Raw genomic sequence first — 15734 nt, forward strand, 5'->3', positions numbered from 1 at the left:
GAGAGGTTCGGGGAGATACTCATCGTGGGGATGCGACGGGTCGCCCCCACCCGCGCCTCCATCAGCGCGAGGGAAACCGGGAGGACTGTGCGTTCCATCGACCGCCAGGATCTCAGCCGCTGGGTCGCTGCTGTCGCACTCGGATGCGGTCTCCGCGGAGCCAGTCGACAGGTCGAACAGGCCGCAGAGGGATTCGTCGGGCTCGATTGCCGCGATTTGCGGGGCGGCCGACTGGCGAGCCACGGCATGCCTCACCCACCTCTGAAGTCTCGACCGACTGGAGCGCTTGCGCCGGTGGGAGACAGAGCGGGGAGACGATACGGGGCCCGACCGATACTGGGTCGACGGCTGCCGCAGGAAGACGCCACGAACGCATGCGCGGAAATGTGTCGCACCGCGGACGGGGAGCGTGTCGATGTCGAGTGGCGTCTCCTGAAGCCAGGAGGAGTCATCGGCGATGAACGTGAGCGCGCCGAGGCGGATCTCGCGGCCCTCCTCCAAAACTCCGCGCGAAACCATGATCAAAGGGATCGGAAAAATCGCAACTTCTCCAATCAGGCGCTAAGATTCCGGCCCCACAGTGGGCGCCAACTGTCGTGGTTCTAACTCTGACAGTGATGTAGGGGGGTATGTATGGAGAGGCTAGATCTCAGCTATTGGGAAGTTGTAAACACACCAAGATGTACGAGTTTAGGCCCTTCGCGGAGGAAGTAACAGCCCTACGTCTCGGTGCCCGGAGGCGGTCGACTGGATTACTGGCGCGTGAATAACAGGGGTGCGAACTCTTCATACTGAGGAGGGGGGTGGCTTATATAGAGTTCGCCGGCCCCCTCCTGCCCTCAGTAATGCAGGGTCTAAGGTACATTTAAGGTTGGGCGTTACCGGTAATGCCCTTAATAAAGTGTGATAATGACCATAAAGACTACTTAATAGCCGACCGTTTGCCTGCGGAGTGACTCTAGGTCTCCTGGCAGTCGAGTGATTGGCTTCATGGTCGAGTGGTTGGCTTCATGGTCGAGTGTCTTGAACCCGTCGAGTGGGATACCTTCAAGTCGATTGAAAGGTGACTTCCCCTAGGGATGTCCCAGGGTAGGGCTCTTTGGACAGGCCCGTGCCCCTACCCTAGGTACATGGCTTCATCAGTGAGGATCTCCTCACCCAAAATACCCCAGAGCACCTCCCCACGGATAACAACACAGTACTAACAGTCTTCGAGACCTTCACCTCAAATAATAGGCGTAAGTGACCACTCCGCGGGCTTGCCGAAGTCTGCCACGTGGCAGCAATAAATCCATGGAGCGACACGGCTATCACCTTCAACGCTAGTGATGAACCTAAATTCCGAACAGCCCGAGCACCAGCTGCTTTGGTCCTCAGTCCAATTGTGGATGGCCTTCGGCTCACTAAGTTTCTCATGGATGGCGGCAGCGGATTAAACCTCATCTATGAGGAAACCCTCCAAAAGATGGATATAGACAAAAACCATATTGAGCAAAGCAGTACGACCTTCCGAGGAATCATCCCTAGTTGGGAGGCACGTTGCGCTAGGAAAATCACACTTGATGTGGTATTCGGCACTTCGGAGAATTACAGGTCCGAAGAAATTACATTCCAAGTGGCCCCGTTCAGTAGCGGATACCACGCCCTTCTAGGGCGGGAGGCATTCACGATTTTTCAAGCCATACCCCCTTATGGGTACATGAAGCTCAAAATGCTCGGACGCAAAGGAATTATCACTCTAGCTAGTGATCCGGACATAGCACTCCGCGCCGAGGACAAAACAGCCGCACTAGCCCTCGAGGCATTATCCGAAGCCCTTGTGGCGGAGGAGTTAACCGCGCTGCGCTCCATGGTGGACAGGGACGACATGATACTAGACAAAAGATCCAAGTCCACCTCCTTCAAGCCAACGGACGAAATAGTTAAATTCCAAGTCCATCCAACGGACCCTACAAAAACAACATCCATTGGGGCACAGTTAGACCCCGATGTTGACGCCACACTACGGGAGTTTGTGCGCGAGAATTGGTACATATTCGCCTGGCATCCTCCAGACATGCCAGGAATCCCATGCAGATTGGCCGAGAATAGCCTTAATATTCTAAAAGGATTCAAGGTGGTCAAGCAGACTCTTCGGCGTTTCTCTGAACCTAAGCTACAAGCCATGGGAGAGGAGCTGGCCAAGCTACTGCATGCCGGATTCATTAAAGAAATAAAACATCCGGATTGGCTAGCAAACCTGGTGATGGTACCAAAAAAGGACAAATCCTGGCGCCTATGTGTCGAGTTCAAAGACCTTAACAAGGCTTGCCCAAAGGATCCCTTCCCACTCCCTCGCATCGATCAAATCATCGACGCTACCGCAAGACACGAATCACTGTGCTTCCTCGACGCATACTCCGGTTACCACCAGATTAAGATGGCGCAGTCTGATCAAGCCGCAACATCATTTATAACACCATAGGGCCCCTTCTGCTTTAACACAATGGCCTTTGGGCTCAAAAACGCCGGCACAACATATGAGCGCATGATCCAGACATGTCTGGAAAAGTAGATCGGCAAGACTGTGGAGGCATACATAGATGCTGTGGTCGTTAAAACCAGACACGTCGACTCTTTAATAGACGACTTGAGGATCACGTTCACCAATCTCTGAACATACGGCATTAAGCTCTATCCGGAAAAATGCGTCTTCGGCGTTCCCGCCGGAAAGCTCCTGGGCTGCATCGTCTCCAGTAGAGGAATTGAAGCAAATCCGGCTAAAATCCGAGCTCTGTCACAGTTGGCTACCCCAACTGACCTCAAGCAAATCCAGAAATTGACTGGATGCGTGGCGGCTTTAAGCTGCTTTATCTCCCGATTAGAAGAAAAGGCACTTCCCCTTTATCGCCTACTTAGGCGCACCGAACACTTCGAGTGGACGGACGCAGCCACGGCCGGACTGGAAGAAATGAAAGCCATCCTGGCCGCCAACCCAATCCTCGTCGTGCCAACTGTTGGCGAACCAATGCTATTATATATAGCGGCAACTCACCAAGTTGTAAGAGTAGTGCTCGTTGTCGAACGAGAGACGGACGGACATAAATTCCCGCTTCAAAAGCCGATATATTATGTATCCACCGTCCTCACTCCATGCAAATCACGGTACCCACATTACCAAAAGATAGCATATGCGGTGTTTATAGCATCCCGAAAATTACGACACTACTTTCAAGAGTGTTCGATCACGGTGGCATCTGAAGTACCACTCAATGACATAATAAACAACCATGATGCCACGGGGCGGATTGCCAAATGGGCTATTGAGCTCCTCCCATTCAACATAACATATAAGCCACGACGAGCCATTAAGTCACAAGTACTGGCCGTCTTCGTAGCCGAATAGACAGAAGCCGAACTCCCTAAAGAGTACGGCGAATACTCCAATTGGATCATGCACTTCGATGGCTCTAAAATGCTGGCTGGTCTAGGGGCTGGCGTCGTCCTGACGTCCCCCACCAGAGACACGGTGCAATACGTGCTCCAAATACTATATATGGACTCCAATAACGCGGCCGAATACGAGGCCCTTCTACACGGCCTCCGGATGGCGGTCTGCATGGGCATCCAATGCCTAGAGGTGCGTGGGGACTCGAACCTTGCAATATCCCAAATAAATGGAGACGTTGATGCCAAGGATCCGAAAATGGCAGCATATCGCAACGTTGTTCTCAAAATGTCAGCTCGGTTGAGGGGCTGGAATTCCACCACATGGCTCGGGATAACAACCAAGCAGCGGACATCCTAGCTCGTATTGGCGCTAAACGCGACCCTGTCCCACCAAACATCTTCCTGGAAAGACTGTTTAAACCATCCGTGGTATGGGAAGGGGACACCGGCAAAATTAGTCCAGACCCGGCCACAACTCCAGATACCGAATACTCTGACGTAATTGGAGGCTCTGCCACCGAAATAACACCTTCAGCCCACGTGATAATGGCCGTCATCGCCCCGTGGACAGAACCATTCCTGGCCTACCTAACTAGACAGGAACTACCCGAGGACCAAAATGAGGCTCGCTGCATAGTGCGGCGATCTAAAGCCTACAAGGTCCATGAGGGAGAGCTTTATAAGAAAAGCACAACCGGAGTCCTTCAAAGGTGCATCTCCGAAGAGGAAGGGCGGAAGCTGTTGGTAGAAATCCATGCCGGACTCGGCGGCCACCACGCAGCAGCCTGGGCCCTTGTAAGTAAGGCCTTCGGTATAAGTTTTTATTGGTCGACGGCCCGAGCAGATGCACAACATCTGGTTCAACATTGTGTTGGTTGCCAGCTTTTTGCAAACCAAAGCCACATGCCACCTACGGCCCTCCAAACCATCCCCATTACTTGGCCCTACGCGGTCTGGGGGCTCGATATGGTCGGACCCCTCAAAGGGGGAACCCATAAGAGAAAATACTTACTGGTCATGGTGGACAAATTCACCAAATGGATAGAGGCCAAACCTGTCAAAACGGCTGAATCCGGAACGGTGATAGACTTCATATCCGTGTTTGTACACCGTTATGGCATTCTCCACAGCATCATCACTGAGAATGGGACAAACTTTATAGCCGACGAGGTGAAACTTTTGTGCAGCAACATGGGCATCAAGCTCGATTATGCTTCTGTCTATCATCCCCAAACTAATGGTCAAGGCGAACGCACGAATGGTCTTATCATGAGTGGTATTAAACCCAAATTAGTCTGGTGCTTAAAGGAATCAGACACCCATTGGGTAGAGGAGCTCGACTCTGTACTATGGGGGCTGCGGACCACGCCGAATCGCACTACCGGATAAACACCGTTCTTTATGGTGTACGGCACTGAGGTGGTACTGCCTTGCGACATAATCCATGACTCACCTCGAGTGCGCATGTACAAAGAAAGTGAGGCCAAGCTCGATCGGTAGGACGGTTTGGATGCCCTGGAGGAGGAGCGCGACGTGGCAAAAGCCCGTTCCGCATTCTATCAACAACATGCTCGAAGGTATCAAAGCAGAGAAGTGCGGGCCAAAACCTATAACGTTGATGAACTAGTTCTGCGCCTGCCGGAGAAGAAAAAGAACAAGCTCAAGCCCAAATGGGAAGGTCCCTTCATTATCGACCAGGTTCTGACCGGCGGAGCGTACCGTCTGCGGGATGCATGGAATAATTGACTCGAGCCAAACCCATGGAACGCAGCCAGACTACGAAGATTCTACGCCTAGCGCCGGACTCTATGTTCGTCTCCTTACCTCCATGAATTTTTTGCACATATGTTTTTTCCTCTTTCTTTCTCTCTTTTCTCTTCAAATCCCTAAAGGGCTAAACCTGTGTCTTGGTTACACAATCTTGATGCACTAACCGCGCTCAATATACCTGGGGGCTTCCTATACAAAAGCTTAAGCTAATTATTTTTCCGGGCTTCATGCCCCGCACATTTGTCATCCTTCCGCATGTACCTTTTTTCGCCATTATATGCATCGATATGACTTAAGTTTTGGCCAAGCTGGGTTGCCTGGCTCTTGTGTTTATGCCATACGTTCCCGTTAATTCGATTAGGGCATAAGGGGAGCACCTCTGCGATTGTTACTACCGGGTCAGCCGGATGTGTACCTCAGACTGGATGAAGCCGAAAGCTAGCATTCTTAAGGGAATATTCGGTCGGTGAATAAAAGATGACTTTCATTTAAATTACTACACGCCCTCAGATGTTTTTAACCTGCGACTCGCAGCCCTGACATGCACATTAGGCCATGCGTACCTAGGGAAAGGAACCCTTAACGGAACTATTCTCCCTGGAAGATGTTTCTTACTACCCATGTAATATAACATAGCTAGTTGGGTACTTGTCTGTTCAAGCACTTATGACCCCTACGCCTGGTTTCCATGCATACCCCGGTTTTTATATAACCGAGTGGGTATTCGGATTCACTCCGGACTATCGGGTCCAGAGGTCGAAGCGAAAAGGGCTGCCATGACAAATGATTTACAATCCGGCTAGGGACATTACATATGTCACTTGAAGTACACAGTCACTAAGACTGATTAAATTCTTCTTCTATACCATCCAACAGGCTGTCTAGCCTACAATCCTGTTGCAAATACTTTGCGGCTAACTCTACTTGATCATACACTAAACTGACAGGGATTTCTTTCCCATCGGGCCCCACAGGTCCGACCTCGGCCATGTGTGGTTTGGGTCAGCCTTGGTGTATCGTGTCTTCACCATAGCCCAGGCTTCCCGTGCACCCTGTCGACAGGCCGATATCTTCCATAACCGAAAGCGCCGCCGTGCTCCCTTCATCTTCTCTATAAGCTCCCCCCATGCCTTCTGGCAGGGACGTGGATGGCCACAAGGCTTGGGCAATACTCTACATCACCTGCCGAACTTGTTCGTGCAGTTGTGAGAGCTTCGGTAGAAGATCACCTGAGGAACCAAGCATCTCTTCCGCGGGACGACCCGTCAGCATACCTGCAGATATAACGCTGTTAGCAGGCTTCTTCGCCGAACTCCTTTAAAAAGTTCGTTCAAGCACTTACTAAAAATGCCATGCTGAAGCCGTTTATTCTCCTTCACGGAGTCCGCAAGCTGGGCTCGAACATCCTTCAGTTCCACGCCCAGCCGGATATTGGCATCTTGGAGATTGTTTTTCTCCTGCCTGACTCGCGTCAGCACGCGCTCGCTAGCGTTTCGCTATCGATCATCACGTGCCGTATCCGCCTCCACGGCCTCCGGGTTCACTCCAGGGCCACCTGCAACATCTATTGTTAGGTGTGCATGTACGCCGCATACTACCTGGTACTGATATTCTTTGCAATAGACAAAAGAGTTACTAGGGGGACCCTTTGTGGAGTCCTTCAATGTGGCAACAGCGGCTTCCAGCTGGGCCTTGCACTCGTCCAGCTCTTGAGACAGTTGGGTATTCTTCTCAGTAAGAACCTGCACAAATATTGATCCTTAAATCAGTTGCATCAACTGTTTCAAGTCTCAGGGGCTACTAATACATATAATCGTCAGATTTACTTTCCCGTACATCCCTTACATACTGGTCCGTGGCTCTGGCTAGACCATTTTGAGCAGCACGGAGGTACGCGTCTCCGGAATTGAAGGCATCAAAGGCCTCTGGTGAGAAGCAAGCGTCACGGAGTATGGCCCGGCGACGCCTATGATTCATGGCGCTCTCCACTTCTGAATTTGTAGCGGACAGTCTATCCGCATCCTCTGTAGGAGGAGTATCCCGCGTTCGCCCCATGTCGGCTTCCGCCTCTATGTCCGGCCCTAGAGCCCGACTGGTGGAAGCATGATCGGCAGCCTCTCCGGACATATTCTGGCGAGCGTTTTTTCTATTAAAGAAACACGGACATCATTACATTTTGAGAAAGACGACAACCATGGAGCGGGTTTTCTTGTCATACCTCTGCGCCGCCGTCTCTGTCCTGACCGCCTTCCTCTTTGGCCTACCCGGCCTCGGTGCCCCTTGTTGGCGAGTTGCTGCAGGTTCGGCACGGCTTCCTGAATGCCTTCCCTGTAAAACACCATATGTATATGGTAGGTGAAGTGTCTAAAAGGGGATCCTAGTTTTTGGAGTTGGGATTTTGGTTTTTCTTACGTGTGATGCAGGGAGCAGTCTGGGATAGTCAGCCGTAATGGCTACCATGGCGTCATCACAGCTCAATTGATAGAACTGCCTGTCGATCAGCTCCGGGAATATGTCTGGATCTTCTTCGAGTCCGGGACCGAGGGCCCGGTCAGGGTCCTCTGGTTGTGGAGATGGGCTCTTGACCTCCCTTACAACTTTTCGCAGTTCCTGCCGTAAAATGGCAAGGTAAGTACCTACGACAAAAAATGCAGGAAAATGGGAGTAAGGAGATATAAATCGCCCAGTTTGGAGGGTTGTACATGGAGAATCCATCCCGTGGCTTGATGCGGATGAACTCCTCTTCCTCTCCCTTAAACAACTCGGATAGAATTTTTGCTAAAGCAACAGCGGAGTCCGGTCCCTTACGCCTGCAACGGGTGGCATCATCTTCCCCGTTAAAACACCACAGGAGGTTCCCTCGATATTGAAGCGGCTGCACTCCCCGCACTATGCATATTGACATAACTTCGATTACTGTCAATCCTGATTGAGCCAACCCTTTAATCCGGTTCATCAGGTAAAGGACTTCTCCGTTGTCTTCCTCCTGGGGGCTCCATGGGCGCCAGCTTCGGCGTTTCTTCAGAGGATCATTGTTGAACTCTGGAAGACTCCGCCGAACAGGGTCCGGAAGAATGACGTCCTCCATATAAAACCATTCCAAAGGCCAGTCTTCGGACGTCTTCTTCGGAGTACCGGACAGGTATCCAGTTTTGGCGATGCGCCATATTTCGGCTCCACCCACTTGATAAAGTGACCCCTTCTGCGTGCGAGGGACGAGGCAAAATAACCTCTTCTACAGCTCGAAATGAGCCTCACAGCCCAGGAATAAATCGCAAAGGGCAACGTAGCCGGCACGTGTAATATGGAAGAAGGGGTGAAATTATGTATTTGGAGGCCGTAAAACTCCAGGAGCCCGCGGAGGAACGGATGAATTGGAAATCCGAGTCCCCTAAATAAGTAGGGAACAAGGCACACCTGCTCCCCCGTAGAGGGGCTGGAGAAGCTCTCCGCTTGCTCCGTGCCATTGTAGGTGGCGAGCCCGGCTCGGACGAGAACCATATACGCTAGAGGGAGGAATCCCTTAGTCTGTAGTTTGACTAATCGACTATGTGGGACGGAACATCTCTCCCAATCACCAGGCTTAGGGCTACGGGGCGGGAGGAGGAGTTGCGGTGGTCGGCCATGTTGGAATGGATTTTTCCGAAGCGCGCTCCGATGGATTCGCTGTGGGAGGATGGTATGGATTCGATCTAAGAATCCCCATCCCTTTAATAGACAATTTATTTATCTGGCTAGGGGGGTGAATGTAAAAATGCCCTGGCTCCTCGTATTCATTCGACGCGAGGAGGATAGCCCTTATTGGGCGCAGAAGCCAAGAAGTCCAACATTTATGGGTCCGGACACTGCTTGACAAACATTCAAAATTTGAGAAGAACCCGCCTTGCAATGCCGAAGACAATACTGCATGCCGGACTTGACGTCATTGAAGCCTGGTTCGGGGGCTACTGAGGGAGTCCTGGATTAGGGGGTCTCCGGACAGCCGGACTGTTGGACTATGAAGATACAAGATTGAAGACTTCATCCCGTGTCCGGATGGGACTCTACTTGGCGTGGAAGGAAAGCTAGGCAATATGGATATGTATATCTCCTCCTTTGTAACCGACCTTGTGTAACCCTAGCCCCCTCCGGTGTCTATATAAACCGGAGGGTTTTAGTCCGTAGGACAACATACAATCATACCATAGGCTAGCTTCCAGGGTTTAGCCTCTCTGATCTCGTGGTAAATCAACTCTTGTAATACTCATATCATCAAGAACAATCAAGCAAGACGTAGGGTATTACCTCCATCGAGAGGGCCCAACCCTGGGTAAAACATCGTGTCCCCTGCCTCCTGTTACCATCCGCCTTAGACGCACAATTCGGGACCCCCTACCCGAGATCCGCCGGTTTTGACACTGACAATGTCCTTATAAGTGTGTGTGTGTGTGTGTGTGTGTGTGTGTGTGTCTATATATATATGTTGTTGTTCTGTATGCAATCCCATCGCACAACACACACGTGTTATTAGCAGCAACCGTATGTGTTCTTATCGGTCTTCAGACACATTTCTGATTACAGACCTGTTTGCCGCGTATCACACACATCTTGTTAAGATGGACCATTTCTGTTCTCATGTCTCAACGCAAACAGTTCATCCAAGTGAACCGCATGCCGTATATCGCACACACCATTGATCTGGCTGACCATTTCTTTTGTGTTGCCTAATCACAAACAGTTCATCCGAGTGAACCATATGCTACGTATCGCACACGCCTCCATCTGGCTGCCCATTTATTTTGTTCCTCCTCATCGCAAACAGTTCACTGAACTGAACTGTACGCCCTTCATCGCACACGCAACTAAAACCTGAACCGTGTTTGATGCATCCGACATCGTAAACCTTTTACACATTTCTGACGGTTTTCATACAACACCATTTGTGATTATGGAATCGCACACAGTTTCTCGAACGGTCTCTGATCGTAGTGTCACATTAGCAGCATCCTGCAGTAGTGGGACGAGAAAGCCTAGGATGGTTGGTTGTTGGTGGTGGCGGCGGCTCGACGGATTTTTGCAAGATTTCAGGGTTATATATAAAGGGAATTGGTCAACGGGAAACCATAGGTTATGAAAGGGATTGGGATCTGGAGAAGAAAGGAAATTAGAGACTAAATGCTTATCTTATGAAGGGGATTGGGAAACGAGAATCCGGTAATTAGTTGTAGCAACAAACAGTATAATTCTTGATGTTATGTTTTAACAATGACAGGATGGAACGGTCTGCCTCCCTTGTCAACAACACAAGATCAAAACGTCTATGCATGAATTATCATTTGTTTGTGCGAGGTTTTGGGGCGAGGACACATGCGGTGATCATCAAGACAACCTTGTGAATGTGCAACTTGATGTTGTATTCCTGGTCCAAGAACTCAAATATGCACATGCCCTAGTTCTCCAGGTTGTTCTCCATGGCAAGTGCGCCCCACCCAGCGCTGAACACCGCGTGGGGACACTCGCCGCTGGTGTACTTGTATCATACCTTCCACGGCTTCGCTTGTGGGTCCCATAGCGTCATTGTCCTACTCTCTTTAGGGAGGAATGTTTTCACGAACTTGTCCAAGATGATTTGCAGTTGTAGGTTGATCACCATCAGTCTGAGAGCAATGTAATTTTAGAATATGAGTATTGAGAGAAGAAACTAAATTGAGCAATTACCATGAAGTACGAGGCATAGACATTGTTGTGCTTCATTGCATTGACGGTCGCGCCCTCTGCATGGAGTCTTCCTTCTCCCTTTGAGTTACTGGACACCTCTGCGATGTTAATCCTGGCCTTCTCGTAACCTTGATGACAACTAGTATAAAAAGATGCAGACTATATGTATCAGGATAGTTGACTTCAAGTTTGTTCTAATTAGTACTAGAAGGTTGGTTTACAGGAAGGAAGGAAGAAACAAGATTTACCTCTGCCAAGTTGGTTTTCACCATTGCTCTTGGTGAACATCGTGAACTAAGCCTCCATACCATATTTCTTACCAAAATATTTGTGCCTGCACATGGATTCTGGCACGAATACACATGTATGAACTATACACGGGCTCATTAGCTCGATGACAAGAGCATATAGATAGGAATTATTTTATAGTACAAGACCAGTGCTATATCTAGCTACCAGAGTCAAGACTGGCACACCATCTAAGCCATCTCAACCAATATGTATGTGTGCGTACATGTAAAACAACTACTACTCATTTTGAAATAGATTCTCGATCAGAGGCTTCCTCTTAGTTACCTACCAAATTTCCACTTCATGCTGCCCCTTTAGAAGCACTTTTAGATGCTGAAACAACAGACCTAGTATAAACAGTTAAAGGAGCAGTAGAGCTTTTCCCCTCAGCCTTGAATTCCTTGGATGGTCGATTGGCAGACTCTTCTTACAATGGACGTGCACATAGGTTAGGTAAATAACAAGAGCCTATGAATCATTTGACAACATTTATCCATCATAGTAGTTAATTTGAATTCTATCCATTAGATGGTTATTCTTAATTACCTACAAAATTGTCACCTGATGATGCTGCCTTAGAAGCTAAATCACCAAATGGAGACCTTATCTCATTAGCCTTGGACTTCTTGGGTGGACGATGCTCCGATTCTTCTTACAGTTTGATGTGCACACGGATAATGGTTAGCTCAATAACAAGAGTATGAGAATAATTTTAAAACATCAAGCCAACTCATACCAATATATACGTAAAAGTACTAGAAGTCTTAATTATTTTGAAATAAGTGGATCGGAGGGTTCTTCTTAACTGCCTGCCAAATTGCCGCTTGATGTTGCTCCCTCAGAAGCTAGATCACCAGTTGGAGCTTCAGAAAATTCCCCCTTTGCGAGCTTGGACTTGCTGGATTGATCCACTTCTGCCATGATATCATCAACCTTCCTGACCCTAGCCCTCTTCCTAACCACAAAGCCATCGTCGGTCTTGTGTCGATACTACTGTTGTTGTTATGTTGGATCCAGCGCATCATCGCTGCACATGCGAGATTCACTGTCTTCCTCATTCTCCAGAGATTCTGATAATGCATCTTCTTCTTCCTATGCCTCTTCTTCTTTTGAAGCGTATTGTTCTTCTTCTGAAGCTTCATTTTGCCGTGTACCAACTACACTAGTGTCAGTATGAGCGTCTTCTTGTTCTGGGGCAGTACCATATGCATTAGTGCTCGTGAGATCTTTCTCTTCCTCTCTGTCCACGTCGATGTCCTTGCGATGCGGCTAGGAAAGAGACACATACGGATCCTCACAGGACCATGGCAAGAAAACCATCACTGGGAACTGTGATTGCCCGTCGTAATGGAATACTAGCAGCCAGCTGTACCCGACACAATGGTCCGAGAGGAACTCCTTCAATCCACGCACAAAGCGTATCTCCCCGGAGATTTTAGCCAGCTCTACGGGCCATTTATTCCTACTTGGACCTCTCAGGGAAACCTTTCATCTACACTCTTCCAAGTATTTGTGGAATCCTACTGGAAGTTTCTGCAACATACTCATCATACAAATTAATTAGTAATGGGTGAACATGTCGAGCACAACCCAAACATGCATATATGGCTTTTTACCTTGCCATCCTATAGTCCAATCCAAGCTATCAGTCATTGCTCAATTGGCCTTATATTTTGCAGAAATGTTACATATGTCTCTTTTATTTATAATCTATATGTTTTTGTAAATACAAAAGATATCAACTTTCATCAAGTAGTTTATATTTTGGATATGCTACCTCATTTATCCTTCTCAAAGGTAGAAAACATTATATAGTCCATGTTTGAAACATATGAATCACTAACTTCACAAACAATCTATTGGGTGAAATTGTCAGGACCCCGACTCAATGCCACATCGATCTAGCATGTAACACCTCATATCACTTTGCGGCCTCACGCACGGTATTCCCACGGGTGTCGCCTTACCTTTGCCCGGGACCGTTTGCGCCTTTTGGCACACGTATATGACAGTGTCGCTAGCATCCATATGATAAGGAGCCCGGGCTGACATGGCTAGTCGTAAACCCAAAGCGGCACAGACTTACAGGGACAGGCATCCATGACCCAGCATCGAACGTGTCGGTCATCAGCGAGTGAATCCAGGCTGTAGCACTGGGCTAGCAGGACTCCGGTGAACCGGGCTGTAGCGGGCTAACAGGACTCCGGTATTCACCGCGTGACATTTCCCCGAAGGAACAGACACAGGAACGAAGAAGGACACATGCCGGCCAGCCTAAGTGTTCCAGAGCAGTAGCAAGCTACCATGGCTCAGTGGAAACACTAGGAGACATTTCCCGGTAAGAGAGGCTACTAAAGATAAACAACTAGATGGTCAGATCCCACACATACCAAGCATTTCAATAACATACACACAATATGCTCGATATGTGCAATACAACATGGCATCACAAAATGACTCTACGACTCAAGTAGTTTATTCATTAGGCTCCGAGGAGCGAGATATTACAAACATGGGTCTCACGACCCAACAATCAGAGCATACAAGTCAAAGCACAAGCGGAAGCTATCATGTCTGAGTACAGACATCTATAAATGAAAAAGGCTGAGAAGCCTGACTATCTATCAGATCCTGCCGGGGCACAAGATCGTAGCTGAGGTAACAAGCTAAACGTCGAAGACCACGCGGAAATACTAGTGAGACTGAAGTCTCTCTGCAAAAACATAAAATAGGCAAACGTGAGTACAAATGTACCCAGCAAGACTTACATCAGAACTATCTACATATGCATCATTATCAACAAAGGGGATGGTGGGGTTTAACTGCAGCAAGCCAGCTTTGACTCGGTGGCTATCCTGAACTACGACTGCAGGTAACTCTTTTGAGGTGGCGCACACGAGTCCACATATTCACCAACCAATACACCACTATGGATCCGCTCCCGTCTCCCTACGAGAACGCCATCCATAGCACTCACGCTTATCTTGCGTATTTTAAAGTATCCACTTTCACTTGTCTATGAACTGATATAAGCAACCCAGAAGTCCTTTTCCGCGGACACGGCTATTCGAATAGATGATGTTAACCCTGCAGGGGTGTACTTCTTCATACATGTTTCCACCACTTAGCGTCTGCACACGACATGTGCTCGACAGACTTCAAGCGAAAGCCGACGTGGGTGTAGACCACGACCTACCTAAACACTTAAGTCTCTAGTCCAGGTTTATCGCCTATTCAGGTTCCATCCGCAGGGAGTCCGGCCGAGGTTTCCCATACGGCCCCGAACGATGTGAACAGGGTTCCCGAGATACCTAACGGGTATTCGGTACACCCGGCCACGTACCTACCGCATCACAGCCCACCCCTACGGTCAGCGCTGTCCACGGCCTCCAGTAGGCTACAAACACCAGAAACTACTTGCAACTCCTGGACAGAGGACTAGGGTGAATAAGAAGTCGAGCGGGGTCATATTTCAGGGCCCAATGTATGGTAGTAGCTGAATCATGGATCACGAACACAGAACTCAGTTCCTGAGGACGGCTGCAATGAGACAACCCACCATGTACTCCTACATGGCCTCTCACCGCTACCTTTACCAAATCGTGTTCACACACTTAGCTCACACACAGTAGGACATGTTCACACGCCTCTGATTCATCCCCGATGAATCAGACCTGACTCAACTCTAAGCAGTAGCAGGCATGACAAACAAGCATGAATGAGTAGGCATAACAGGGCTCAAACAATTCCTACTCATACTAGTGGGTTTCATCTATTTACTGTGGAATGACAGGTCATGCAAAGGATAAAGGGGTTCAGCTACCGCAGCAAGTAACAGATGAATCGGTGTTGTCCTAATGCAGTAAAAGAGAGCAGGAGCGAGAGGGTAGGATTGTATCGGAATGAACAAGGGGGTTTTGCTTGCCTGGCACTTCTGAAGATAACATTGAGTCTTCATCAGTGTCAACGATCACATCATCGGTATCACGTCTATCGAGAGGGGACAAATACCGGCAACAAAGAAGAAATACAATCAATGCAATGCACAATATGATGCATGCTATGACATGGCAATATGAATGTGTTTTGGGCTAATGCGACTAGCAACAGATTAAATGAAGTTGGTTTGAATACAAGATTCAAATTCAAACTCCATATGTGATTATTTAAATGTCATTCACTTCATTTGCTCTAAACAGTAGTGATAACTTATTCTAACATGCATGAAAATGGTACAAATGGATTCCTTGAATTTTTCTGATAATTTTTCATATATAATTTATTTAATTTGGAGTTACGGTTAATTTTCTATGAATTATTGAAGTTTTAGGCATTTTCTGGAATTTTTCTGATTATTTAGAATTAAAATAATTCCAGAAAATGAATTATGGCGTCAGCATGACATCACCTTGACGTCAGCAGGTCAACAGGGCGCCCCAGGTCAAACCTGACCTGTGGGACCCATATGTCAGCGTCACAGGTTAACAGGGGGGTTTATTTAGTTTAATTAAAAAGGTTAGGGGGGGTCGGGCCCACTGGTCAGCGTC

At 48.5% G+C, this 15734-nt stretch overlaps 1 pseudogene; it reads right to left on the reverse strand.

The window, feature by feature from the left end:
* Positions 1–10510: 10510 nt before the first annotated feature.
* The window catches only part of LOC123186004 (uncharacterized), a 17711-nt pseudogene continuing 12487 nt past the window's right edge, over positions 10511–15734 (reverse strand).

Source organism: Triticum aestivum, chromosome 2A (genome assembly GCF_018294505.1).
Source record: "Triticum aestivum cultivar Chinese Spring chromosome 2A, IWGSC CS RefSeq v2.1, whole genome shotgun sequence".
Classification (NCBI taxonomy): Eukaryota; Viridiplantae; Streptophyta; class Magnoliopsida; order Poales; family Poaceae; genus Triticum; species Triticum aestivum.